Below are 12020 nucleotides of genomic sequence, written 5' to 3' on the forward strand. Positions count from 1 at the left end.
GTGATAGACCAGGTAGCTTCCACATAGCGTTACACAACCAATTAAAAGATAATGCCACTTGACTGATTCAGAGTGAGACCTCTGCTGCTAAACCGGAGCTGGTTATGAGCACACTGTCAAGGTATGAGAAACTCTCCACTCTCTCCAACTGTCCTATCACCAATTGGGAGATGTGGGGGTGGAGTGTCCGATGGTACAAAGTACCCAGGCAGGTGCTTAGTTTTGGTAGGGCTGATGGTAAGGCCCCACCTCTTGGTGGCAAGCTCCAGGTTCAGCAGCAGTGCCACCAACTCCTCCTCTGAGTGAGCAGCAATTACCAGATCATTGGCATACATAACGTGGTTGAGCAATAGGGAGCCATCCCTTGACCGCACCTGGGCATCGATCAGTCTCCCATTATATCTGTACCAAATGGAAATTCCTCTGGTACAGCTATTGAAGGCTTCACGAACTTCGTGGTCAAAATAGATGTGAAATAATGTGGGAGCCAAAGGACATCCCTGTTGCACCCAAAGGTGTACAGGGAATGGCTCCGACTCCCGGCCACGTTGTTTTACCTGGGCCCGTTCACCATCATGAAGGTCCTTAATGAGCGTAAGCAGAGGGTCAGGGACTGCGAAAGCACAAATAACAATCCAGAGCCCAGGCCTACTGATGGTATCATAGGCCTTGTAGGTCTTGTTGGAATTCCCTACACCTCTGCTGTAGCAGACGAACAGAAAATATGGCATCTGTGCAGGACCGCCCTTTCCTGAAACCGCATTGGGGCTCGGCAAGCCTCTCCTCAGGGTGCCTAGCAAGGCAATGTTGAATAATCCTTGCCAGAACCTTTCCCGGCACATTGAGGAGTGATATGCCCCTGTTTTTGTGACAGTCTTTGCGGTCCCCCTTTTTAAAGAGGGGGACCACTAGGGCATCCTTCCAATCTTGCGGAACCCATCCAGTGGCCCAGACTGTTGTTATGATGTCATGTAGGGCAGTCTGCGCACAAACGCTACCCTCCCTCAGCATTTCGCTTGGAAGATCATCTCTGCCCGGTGCCTTTCCTGGTCTCAGACTCTGGATCGCCTTCAGTACTTCCTCAACAGATGGCACTTCAGCCAGCCACTCGCAGGGGGTGACTTCCTCCTACAAAATTTGAGGCACCGCAGCCTCAGCAGGGTCATTCCCACTTTGTCCCATGCTGTTTTCCAGGCTGAGGGATTTCCCCTCCCCCAGGACCTCACAGAAATGCTCAGAAAATCTGCAAAACTGTTTCTGGGGGTCGTAGATTGGATCACCGTTCTTTCCCCTAATGATGGTAATAGGTGTGGCGCTGCAGGTTACTTTTTTGATGGAGTTAATAGGGATTTGTGATCGTGGGCCATTGAAACAGACTCCATCTCCTCAGCAACCCGCGGCCACCACACATCCTTGCAGAACCTCACGGCTCTCCGAACCTCCGAGCGATGGCTGCGGTAAGCCTCCTCATTCTCTGACTTGGGATGCTGTAGACCATTAGAGTGGGCCTGTCGCTTTTTCTCAACCATCCTGAACACCTCCTCTCTCAGCCAGGGTATCTGGGGAGGTCTGGACCATGTACCCAAAGCAGCCATTGCAGCTGCATGAGTCACAGTCCTGAACTTCGCCCATTTACCCCCGACTTCAGCAGGAGTGGGGGACGATGGCAACCCCAGCCGCAAGCGATGGTGAAATTCTCGCTTGCAACTTTTATCAGCTAGCTGAGAACAGGCCATCTTAGGTTGGAATGGGGTCCTGGGTGTACACCCACCACCGGAGTGGAAGAATGGCAGGCGCATCTTACAAATGACAAGTCGATGGTCAGAGGGCATATCAGCTCCACGGTAGGTCCTGGTGTCAAGGACATGGGCTCGCATCCACTGGTTCATCACTATGTAGTCCAGCAAATGTTCTTGCTTGGATCCGGCATGCATCCATGATATTGTGTGGATGCGCCGATGCCGGAACAGCGTGTTGGTAATTAGAAGTCCATGGGCTGCACAAACATCTAGCAGCCTCCTACCGTTGTTATTGAGCTGATATGGTCCATGCCTTCCAACCACTCCAGACCAGGTGCTAGCATCATGACCAACTCGGGCATTGGAATCACCCAACAAAATGATTCTGTCCCGAGGGGCCACTTTAGCCAGCACCTGTGACAGGAGGTCATAGAAGGCAACTCATCGACCTTGCCTGCATCCCTCCACGGATGTTCGTCTTCGGTGGGGGCATAAGTAACCACAACCACCACTCCTCGCCTCTGGTTGATGGGAAGGTGAGCCCATAGTAGACTGGGGCTTACAGCTTCCCACACCTCACTGCCACGCTCCCGTCCCCTTCATTATTTTGTTCATAAGAAGAACCGCACCCTGTTGTTTGGCAGTCTCCTGCCCCGAGTAAAGGACTGTCCACCCCTCATGGTGGCAGGAGCCAGAGCCGGCCCACTCGACCTCCTGAATAACCACTAAACCACGACTGAAATTTTTAATTAACAAACTTGTGCTGGAGGCCCCGAGGGGACAGGCGTCTATGATGTCTCCTGGCCAAACCCCATTTGGCAGAGCCAGGAGATTGAATCTTTACCCTCGCAGCTCTTCCAGAAACAACAAAAAGCCACTACGGATGGCCACGTAGAATGTTCGAATGCTCACTTTGGAGGAGAGTCTGCCACTCCTCTGTCGGGAGCTGGACCGGTACCGCCTACGTGTACACACACCTCTACACACAAACACACGTGTACACACACACCTCAACATGTAAACACACATGTATACACACCTCGACACAAACAAACGTGCGAACACACACACATTAAGCCATTTAGGTGTAATTGTTTGAAATGTTTTAATCATCTTCTCTCAGGCTTAGATGTAGACCTCTAGTCACAACCTTCAATCCGTAGGGACCATGGCTTCCCCTGCTGACAGAAATGGCAACTCTCTTTGACTTTGAAGGCAGCATTCAATTCAGTGCCTGATATGCTGTATATCTACAGTAACGATCCTGTATCCACTAAAAAACGGACAATATTGTCTCAACACCCATTATTACACACAGAGACACTTGCACTGTTGTTCACTCATTTATCGTCATCAATCTTAATGTGGCACAGAGTAAGAGTCATAGAAACGTTTAACACATAGTAGGCTTTCGCGACCAATATTGTCTTTAATTTCGGTTTTTTTGGGTTAAATCGTGTAAATATAAATGTAACAATAAACTCACCACCATCCAACATAGCCAATTAATAAAGTGTGTCAGGTAAATAAAACATGCCAATTAGTAACTAGTTCACTACTAAGTGTGTTGGAGAGTAAACCCACACCATTTACAAGACAATGTCGAAGAATAGCCACCTGCCCCCATCCCTCATAAAAAATGTATGTACAGTATGTATGAACTTGTTTGGCTGCGTACATCGCCAACCACGCTAATCTGTGGGTATCTGTGGGTCTCTATGGGTCTGGGTGTCTATGGGTCTCTTTGTATATATGTTGAATTTTTTTGGCACCATAGGTAGCCGATCCCGCGAATCAGAGGTGCGGGGGAGGAAGGTCCGCGTCAGAGTGTAATTAACGATATCCTTAGCCAATATGGATGGTGCCAGGACTCGGTGCGTTGTACACGGCAGCAGTGGAAAACAGATGCTCCACCCACCCTGCACGGATGCGCGTCACGTGCTCTCCCCACGTGGCTGATGGGCGGTGGGCACGTGTGAGCGTGTGTCGATGACGTGTGGACTGAGAGTGTAATATGTCACTAATGCCATCGCGTTTCATACAATGTCACGAATGCCACCATGTTTCATATCATGTCACTAATTCCATCGTGTTTTCATATAATGTCACTAATGCCATCGTGTTTCATATAATGTCACTAATGCCATCATGTTTCATATAATGCCACTAATGCCATCATGTTTCATATAATGCCACTAATGCCATCATGTTTCATATAATGCCACTAATGCCACCGTGTTTCATATAATGTAACTAATGCCATCGTGTTTTATATGTTACTAATTCCATCATGTACATAGTTATTAATTAGCCTTTTGCCCGTCCTAGGATGGAAGTTGTAATTTTCACGAAAAAATGGAGCAGAGTATAATTGTATCCTGTGCAAATTTAATGGCAGTGAATAAAAAGCATAAATGAGACTTACCTGTTGTTTCAAGAGCAGAAGAAATACGTGAAAAAAAAGTAATGCACTGTGATGCTGCATAGACATATTTATTTCCCTCACTTTCTATAAAGAGACGTCATTTTTTTATACATTTGCATAAAAGTTGTTTAATGCCCGCGCGAACTTATTGTGTGTTAGTGTAAATATCCACGCGGGCGTGAATATTAATTAAGTGGGGGGCTCTTGTGCATTGACGTCATGCACGGATGTAGCACTGTGATGCGTAGATTTATTTTTTACCGTCACTTTCTGTAAAAATACGTCACATTTGAAGCTACTTTGCGTAATAAATTATTTAATTCAGCTCGACCTTCCTCTGCGTTAGTGTGAAAATCCCCCAACTCATGAATATTAATGAGGGGGGTGGGGCTCTCATTGATTGACGTCACGCGCAGGATGGACATACATTTCTGGGTGATCATAGTAGGTAATAAAGAATGTCAGTAGATGTATTTCGAAAGAATGTCTTTAAATACTGGGAACACTTATGCACCAACATGAAATAATGTTGCATCTTTTTATTCTGTTAAGTGTGACATGTATAATTTTCACAAAATGTATGACTCAAGAACAGTAGAGCACATAATGCGTTGCTATATAATGAGTCATGCTACTGCATTTGATTCAGATCTTTTATATGTGTGTATGTTGAACTTATTTAGCACTGTATGTAGCTAACCGTGCTAATTAGGGGTGTGATAAATTAACGGTTATTCTTAGAGTTTAAATCTAATGATTTCGAGGGTAAATATGTCAAATACTTTTGTAGGGGTGTTAGAGAGAGAGCCCGTTATGCATGGCAGCCTATGGTAAACAAACACAGTAGGCGGGGCTACATGAGTGCACGAGCAGGTGCCCTCTGCGACGTCCGCGCCAGACACCCTGGGGGGTCGATTCGGTCGTTATGATCCCCCAGGGCCCCACCCCTCAGGGAGGGGTTGGGTATAAAAGGGGAATGTATCGAAGGGCTCGGGAGTGATGTTTAGCTAAAGAAGAGAAGACGGAAGACGTCTTGGATAGAGCCCTGGACTCCCCCTGGTATGCCGTCCTTATCAGGACCGCGCAGGCTCGAGCCAGTGGCGTGGTACCAGAGCCAGAGCCAGTGCTGGTCTGGACTCTGGGTACCAAGCCCGACTGACCAGTGTCGGGCCAAGATAGCCTCCCCTAGCCCATTAGTGGAGGACTCAGAGGCAGGCTAGGGTTAGCTAGAGAGGTGTGTCCTCAGATAGATGGGTGAGGGGGCCGATACCCCCTCAAATGTGTATGTCACAACGTTGGTGTTAAATAAACAAGTGTGCCTCCAACTCCGGTGTGAACGAGTCGTGAGCGTTACTACATCTGGCGTCAGAAGTGAAACAAAGTACGAACATGGATACACGCCGGACGACTCGAGTCGGGGTACCAGAGGCAGAAGACACCACTGCAGTCGGAGGACCCGAGACGGCTGAAGATGCCATCGACCAGCCGGTGCTGGGCGCATCCACGCCACAGCAGCTGGAGGAAGGGGAGCCGTCGATGGAGGGGCTGAGGGAGGCGCACGCGAAGCTGACCGAGCTGCTGTACGCCGCAGCCGCCATGCTCGACACCATCACGCAGCTGGGGGCTGCGGGACCGCCACGGGGCAACGGCAGCCGACGACCACAGCGCCTTCCCGCCATTTCCACGGAGCAACATTTTGAAACTCCCGCCATCGCCGCAGCTGCTGTTGAGGGCGTGGCCGCTCTAAGCATCGCGTCCAACGGCGGGAGTACAGTACCTGCCGCGTCACCACCAACGGGCGGAACGTCACCACGGGTGCGACCGGCGATGCCATCGCTGGTTCGTGCCGACGCTGAGTTGAGTGAGGCGGACGAGGGAGAGCGTTCTTCCTCTGCAGCCGCTGCCTTACATCAGCGGCTACCTCCACTCAAGGAATTTGTGGGCGAGGATGGCGACTGGGGCGGCTTTCAGCGGCGCTTCCTCGCTCACCAGGAGATGGCACAGTGGACAGACGCCGAGGCTCTCCTCGCGCTGCCAGCACTTCTCGACAGCGACGCCCTCGCCACTCTAACATCGGCTTTGAAGGAGAGGCGCTCCACACTGCGGAAGGCAATGCAGGTGCTGTCGGCGGTATATGGTCCACCATCGGACTGTCGCCAACTCTTTTACGATCGCCAGCGGGGGACGAAGGAGTCGCCCCTGGCGTACCGCACAAGCCTCCTGGCACTGGCGAAGGAGGCCTTTCCACGAATGGATGACGAGGGTGTCGACGCCATGGTGACAGAGAAGATACTTTTGCTGGCGGACGACTTAGACATCGTCATTGTCGCACAGGACGATGCAGAGATGTGCTCCCTCCAAGCGGCCCGTCTTCTCCATGCAAACCTGTCCTTTCAACGACGGAAGGCCAGCAAGGCGGCGAGCGGGCGTGCCGTCGCTGCAGCCACCCTCCCGGCGGAAGAGGTTTGCGCCATCGACCATCAACGGCAGCATGGAGCGGGAGTACGGGAGGACCGGGCCGGTTCAAGCCGTCTACAACATCCATCGTCGTCACCAGCGCTTCCACGCTGTTACAACTGCGGCATCCGGGGCCACGTCGCCTCGGGGTGCCGCTCTCCTGGGCAGCGCAGGACGACACCTCAACGGGACGCCGGCCCTCGTCACAAGCTCCACCATCATAATCCGGCGAGTCGCGGCACCCCTCATGCTTGGCCCACGCACACGCCCGTCACACACTCAAACACCGCAGCGAAGGGGGGGCCAATATCGCGTACCATGGCACCAACACGCACCGCTCTGGGTACTCAGATTGAACCCAGCCAGTGGTCCGTGTTGGCCCATCGGGTTGTAGCCGCGTCGTCAGGGTCGTCGGCCGTTGTGGGTCACATCGATGGGGTCGAGGTGCGCATCCTGGTCGATACAGGAGCATCGGCGACCATTATTTCGGAGTTGATTTATAACATTCTCCCTGCCCAAAGCCGTCCTTTGATGCCTGTTAACGTGCCATTCTTTGCTGCTAACGGGGGTTCACTTGGCATCATCGGACAAATTCGTGCCCAAATTTGTGTCGGGGATATTAAATTGTCTGGGCCGATTTTTGTTTCCTCCTCGCTGGCGGTTCCGTGCCTGCTGGGGACGGACTTCCTGGCCAAAATGCCGATTAGGATATTAATCGACCAGGGATGCATTGAGCTCCCATCGGGCCGACGCATGGCGTTTCTGCCATCCCCCGCTACGAGCCGGACGGCGTTCACGACGGTGCCGGCGTTCGTAGATAGAACGGTGCGCGTTCCTCCGGGGGCGCAAATGTTGATTCCTTTGAAACTTCGGCGGCCCTTCGCTAAGGGCATTGGGGCTCAAGGGGTTCTGTTGGGACCGTCTAGGGCCGGGGTCAGTGGACCTAATTTACTCCCGGCCCAGACCATAGTGAGAGGGGAAGGAGAACCCTTCATCGCGGTCCTCAATGTGGGCTCGCAGACGGTGGTGGTCCCACAGGGGACCGTGCTTGCTCACGCAACGCCGGTGCCCTGTGAGGAACCCGTCGCGAGTCATGTCGGCGCTGTCCCTGCACCGCGACCACATTCGGACAGCGATGAAGGGTGGCTCGAGGCGCTTTGTGCGGGATCGACGGACCTGTCAAATTTAGAGCGTCAACGTCTTAAGACACTACTAAGGGAATTTTCCGACGTTTTCAGTCGAGATAAATACGATTTGGGCTGCACTAATCTGCTGCGTCACCATATTGATACGGGTGACAGCACGCCAATACGCCAGAATCCTTTTCGGTTGAGTCCCGCCGAAAAGGACCATGTCAAATCGGCTGTTGATGACATGCTAGCCGCCGACATCATTTCTCCCTCCAACAGCCCTTGGGGAGCGCCGATCGTCCTGGTTAAGAAGCAGGACGGTTCGTTGCGGTTTTGCGTTGACTTTCGGCGCCTTAATAAAATTACGGTTGCCGACGCATACCCGCTCCCACGGATGCACGAATCGCTTGACGCCTTGGCGGGAGCGCGATTCTTCTCCACATTGGACTTACTTTCGGGATTCTGGCAGCTTCCTCTGGACGATGATTCAAAGCCTAAAACTGCTTTCCGTACTCCGCACGGCCTGTTTCAATTCAACCGGTTGCCGATGGGCTTACACTCAGCGCCGGCAACTTTCCAGCGGTTGATGGAATTGGTTTTGGCTGGATTGCAATGGGAGTCGTGCCTGATTTATTTGGATGACGTCATTGTCTTTGGCAAAACTTTTGATGAACATCTCCAGAGGTTGCGGGCGGTTTTCCTAAAGATGCGGGCTGCTAATTTGAAATTTAAGCCCCAAAAATGCCATTTGTTACGCGAGTCGGTGCATTATTTGGGGCACATCGTGGGACGCTCAGGTATTTCTACCGATCCCGCCAAAACGCAGTGTGTAAGCTCCTGGCCGACTCCCACCTCAGTGGGAGAGGTTAGGAGTTTTATTGGGTTTGCGTCGTATTATAGACGCTTCGTCGCTAATTTTGCGACTATAGCAAAACCCCTACACGCTTTAACATCAAAAGGGGTTCGGTTCTGCTGGGGTCAGGAGGAGGAAGCTGCTTTTTGCTCCCTTCGGGACGCTTTGGTAAACGCTCCTCCCCTGATTTACCCTGATTTTTCAAAACCATTCTTGCTCGACACCGATGCGAGCAACACGGGTATTGGGGGCGTGCTCTCCCAGGTGGTTGACGGCGTGGAACGTGTGGTTGCGTACGGCAGTCGGGTGTTGTCTCCAGCGGAGCAACGATATTGTGTCACCCGTAGGGAACTGTTGGCAATTGTCCATTTCATCCAACAGTATCGCCCATATCTGTACGGTCGGCATTTCACCGTCCGCACAGATCATGCGGCACTGCAGTACGCCCTGAGGGTTCAACAGCCATCGGGACAATTGTCCCGATGGTTGGAGGTCCTCCAGGATTACGATTTCCAAACCACATACCGTAAGGGCGTTCGCCACACCAACGCGGACGCTCTGTCGCGCTTGCCAACCACCTCCGAGTGTGCATGCCTCCTGGGGTCTGGACGTTGCAGACCTCCAGGGGACACATCGGTTCCTGTCTTGGCGGCCGCCAACGACGACGATACAGTAGTTACTAATTCGATCGAACAACAGGGCAAAGATTCCCTGTTGGGGTTGCCCGTCATTGAATGGGGGCGCCTCCAGATGGAGGATGTCTCCCTCCTCGGGTGGCGACGTCGCGTTGGCGGTGCGGCGGGGGGAAAAAGAGGTGGTTCCGACGCATGGGAAATGTGCCAAGGCCTGCTGATGCATTGGGATGGGAAGTCGCATCGACATCGGCTGGTGGTCCCTACTGGGTTGCGGGGCAGGGTGGTATGGGCCGCTCATGAGCGCCTCCTACACCTGGGGACCCAAAAGACTCTCGCCTTGCTGCAACTTGATTTTTATTGGCCTGGCATGACGAGGGATGTTGGGGATTTGTTGGGATCATGCCCTCGATGTGCACAACGCAAACCGCCGGCACGGGAGTCTAACCCGCCCTTGCAATCGATCAAAGTGTCCAGGATAAACGAGCTGGTCGCTCTGGACATTTTGGGACCATTCCCCGCCACCCCCAGGGGGAATAGATATTTGTTGACTGGTGTCGAGTATTTTACACGCTGGCCTATGGCCTGGCCTCTGGCCAACCAGTCGGCAGCAGCCATCGTGGAGGCCTTTGTTCAGGGTTATGTCCTGGACAAAGGTGCTCCGGAGAGGCTGCTGACCGACCAGGGCAGAAATTTTTCCGGTAAACTACTCAGACAAGTCTGTGATCTCCTGGGCACAAAGAAAATTCGGACCTCCCCATATCACCCACAAACTGACGGGATGGTCGAACGGTTGCATCGCACCATCACGTCCATGTTATCACAACAAGTTTCGGACTCGCAAACGGATTGGGACCTACAAATTCAGGGGGTCTTGGCGGCGTACCGGATGGCACCCCATGCAGCTACGGGGTTTTCTCCCTTTTACCTCATGTACGGCCGAGAACCAGACCCACCTGTTCGTGCCCAGTTGCAGATCCCCGTGCCGCAGGGAAAAACTAATCTGGCTGACCACGTTAAATTTAATCTGGACAAATTGACCGAGGCACGGGATGCTGCAATGCAAAACTCTGACCTCCGTCAGAAGGCGAATGAGCGCCTCAGATTGAGTCGAGCGCACATGCTGCAGTTGAAGCCGGGGGACAAGGCATGGCTGCACTGCCCCCAGGTGCCACTGGCAACCTCCTCTAAACTGGTGCGGCCGTGGCGGGGCCCTGTGGAAGTGGTGGAGGTGTTACGACCGCAGTGCGTGCGCATCAAGTGGGGGAAGCGGCGATGGTTCGTGCACCCCTCTAGGTTAAAACCCTTCTCTGCGGTACACAATCACACTTCACACGCGCGTGGCCAAACATGTGGGGGGTCGGCCGACTCGCTGGGTCCGTCTCCGTCGCTCTCACTGAATGCCTTGCCGGCTGTGCCACCTTCAGGTGCATCAGGGGTGACGGGCTCACGCCAGATCACCCCTCCTGCGGATACCGAGGGTCACGCGGAGTCGGATGAATGCTCACCCCAAGACGGACAATTGCCACCTGATGGTCCGCCACGCGCGGTTACCCCGTGTGAGGGGCCCGCTGCAAGGACGCGCGCTAAAATGCGCAAACTGTTGTGAGGCCGGAAAATGTGTACATAGCTGTTGTGTTCATTGGGTGTTGTGTGGGTGGTGTGTTCCCCGCTCCTCGGATGTACATATGTTGGCTTCACCGTGTGTTGTGTGTGCGTGGTGGGTTCCCTGCTGATTGTATATAGGCTGTTTTTTTTACGGAATTCGTATTTATTCGGGGGGGGTGCGACGGGTTGTTTTCTCATCTTGCTGTTGCGTTCTTGTTCTGGTTCCTGTTATTGTTCAAAAATAGTGAGGCACACGCGCGGTCAGGGGGTGAAGGCACCTTTATTGTCAAATTTTTGTATGTTGGCAGCCGGGACCGCTGCATGCTATGCGGGGGGGAGTGATGTAGGGGTGTTAGAGAGAGAGCCCGTTATGCATGGCAGCCTATGGTAAACAAACACAGTAGGCGGGGCTACATGAGTGCACGAGCAGGTGCCCTCTGCGACGTCCGCGCCAGACACCCTGGGGGGTCGATTCGGTCGTTATGATCCCCCGGGGCCCCACCCCTCAGGGAGGGGTTGGGTATAAAAGGGGAATGTATCGAAGGGCTCGGGAGTGATGTTTAGCTAAAGAAGAGAAAACGGAAGACGTCTTGGATAGAGCCCTGGACTCCCCCTGGTACGCCGTCCTTATCAGGACCGCGCAGGCTCGAGCCAGTGGCGTGGTACCAGAGCCAGAGCCAGTGCTGGTCTGGACTCTGGGTACCGGGCCCGACTGACCAGTGTCGGGCCAAGATAGCCTCCCCTAGCCCATTAGTGGAGGACTCAGAGGCAGGCTAGGGTTAGCTAGAGAGGTGTGTCCTCAGATAGACGGGTGAGGGGGCCGATACCCCCTCAAATGTGTATGTCACAACGTTGGTGTTAAATAAACAAGTGTGCCTCCAACTCCGGTGTGAACGAGTCGTGAGCGTTACTACACTTTAATACGGTGCTGGTTAATGTTGCTAACAATATTGTGTAATTTAGTTGTAAATCTGTGATAAACGATGGTCTCCCCGAGTGGCTGGTGGATGAGGGGCGTTCACATCGTGGATGGCGTGGACTCAGAGGCCTCGTGTTGTGCTTCTTGTGTAACGGGTTTGGAGATGAGAATTAAACAGAACTGACCTTAAAGGAGTCTCCAGATCCGTCGTGCCGACACCATCGTCCACTTGCAGACCATCTTAAAAATAATTAAAC

Source organism: Lampetra planeri, chromosome 45 (genome assembly GCF_965212315.1).
Source record: "Lampetra planeri chromosome 45, kcLamPlan1.2.h2, whole genome shotgun sequence".
NCBI lineage: Eukaryota > Metazoa > Chordata > Hyperoartia > Petromyzontiformes > Petromyzontidae > Lampetra > Lampetra planeri.